Source organism: Hoplias malabaricus, chromosome 8, assembly GCF_029633855.1.
Source record: "Hoplias malabaricus isolate fHopMal1 chromosome 8, fHopMal1.hap1, whole genome shotgun sequence".
In the NCBI taxonomy this organism is placed as follows: Eukaryota; Metazoa; Chordata; class Actinopteri; order Characiformes; family Erythrinidae; genus Hoplias; species Hoplias malabaricus.
Window position 1 is genome coordinate 32333167 of NC_089807.1, and position 2059 is coordinate 32335225.

General features: G+C 37.1%; 1 long non-coding RNA gene across 1 annotated transcript; it reads left to right on the top strand.

Annotated features, from left to right (window-relative positions):
• Positions 1 to 238: 238 nt before the first annotated feature.
• On the top strand, positions 239 to 1418 carry LOC136705091 (uncharacterized). Its single transcript, XR_010804002.1, has 3 exons — positions 239 to 562; positions 1076 to 1118; positions 1330 to 1418. It is a non-coding gene; the product is annotated as an uncharacterized lncRNA (long non-coding RNA).
• Positions 1419 to 2059: the final 641 nt, after the last annotated feature.

The window sequence follows — 2059 nt, forward strand, 5'->3', positions numbered from 1 at the left end:
CCTTCCAAACGGTGTGTTCTTTGCGTGAAATATGTAGGTTTGAACTTTGCTTAACATATTTTTGTTGTTGTTGTTGTTGTTGTTGTAATCTTTAGTACTGTAACGGAGCTTCACTCTACTGAATTAAAACAGCCACACACACACACATATGTATATATATATATATATATATATATATATATATATTTTTTTTTTTTTTAAGTAGTGTTGCAGTCACACAGAGGTTGTTGGTTCGAGTCCCACTCCGTGACTGTGAGGAGTTTGGTGTGTTCTCCCCGTGTCTGCGTGGGTTTCTTCCATGTGCTCCGGTTTCCTCCCACAGTCCAAAAAGTGGATTGGCAAATCAAAAGTGTCCGTAGATGTGAATGTGTGAGTGTGTGTTGCCCTGTGAAGGACTGGTCCCTGCCTTGTGCCCAATGATTCCAGGTAGGCTCTGAACCCTCTGGGTTCTGCAGCCACACCTGGTCCGGAGTCATTTCGCTGATCAGACATTTCGCCGTACTCAACTGACTCAATGGGCACTCCACCAGCGGTGCTGCAGCCTTTTCTGTTCACACTTCTGGTGGGTAACAATTGGATTTTTGTTAATTTATCTGTTTATAATCGCCCTTCACAATATGAACTGCTTAAGAACGATCACGTTTCCTCAAATAAAGAAGGCGAGACCCATTTTTAAATACGGTCTGGACTTTTTTTAACAACAAGTTAGCTATCAAGGCTTTCCAAAACTAGCTTTATTGCTAATATGAAATTACAATATCTCTGTATGAACTTACTTCTGTAAAAAGTAGTTAAAACAGTAGTTTTACATACATCAATGTCACTGGTGGGTTGAGTGTGTTCCTCCAATCAACAACATCTGGAAAGTAACAGATGTGTGATCAGAGACTGATTCTAGATGACTAGAAGATGGCGATAACAGACTATCACACATCAACAGATGAGCTACAGTCTCTAACTGTACACCAGACAATTGTTCAAGAGTTAAAAAGGGTTTCTGATATAAAGTGTAGGGAATGTATAGTGTCAGATTACAAACTTTAATGTATATTACATCAATTTATTTATTTTTCAGACATCCTTGCTTTACGGGAAGAACAAGTGATCAAGACCTTATGGTGATAAACAGAAATGGACATAGACAGCAAGTTAACAAGGCTAAATGTTTTTAATAATGAACAATTATTAACAATTTAACAATTATTAAGTTATTGCTAGTCTAAGGCTTGCTCTTATTTGTTGTTATAACTTTTTGTAATGCACTGTTTAAGAGAACTCCTAACTGTAAACAATCTTAATGAATGAACAAATTCTTATCTCGCCCTGCAGATAATCCTGAGAGAGCAGCTCACCTTGCTGCTGGAGGGTTATGAGTTGACATTACTTCTCCAATATTGGACAAAGCTGATTTAAATTGCATGATTTTCTTGAAAAGGTTAGCAAACTTTTTTTTTCCTTTACAGACACATTCATAATGAATGCAAGATTACAATTCTTATATTTAGTTGACAAACATGAATCTGTTTAAAAAGACATTTTCTAAATCAATAGTGCATTACCATTTTTGATCAAACTGTCAAAATTTGATCTAATATTTTTGAGCTCATTCAGAATTCTTTAGCAAGTGTTTGTGTAATATAACTAGTCTGTAGGTGATGAACCTTGGAAGTAGGTCTGAGGCAGTATTACAGGAAGATTCTTTTTTTAGAGTCAGGTTAAGATTTTTCACAACTTATGTTACAGAAGCAAGTACTATCTTAATTTAGGATTTTTTGTTTATTTCACAGCTTATCTCTACTTACTTTAGCCTCACTGTCAGGATTCAAATGCCAGTTGCATTTGCCAGTTGCTCTCTTTGCACATCTCTGGTCCGATGTGAATCATAAACACTGCCTCCTCCTACATGTCATGCCAAAAGAGCAGACTTGTGATTGGTCCTTTTGCGTGTCTGTCAAATTTCTTTTCCTGCAGTAGCAAGCGGTTCTTGGCCATGTTAAGTACTGAAAGGTACCAGACTCTTCCTGGAGACTCCAGAAAGGCGAGACTACATGAATATCTG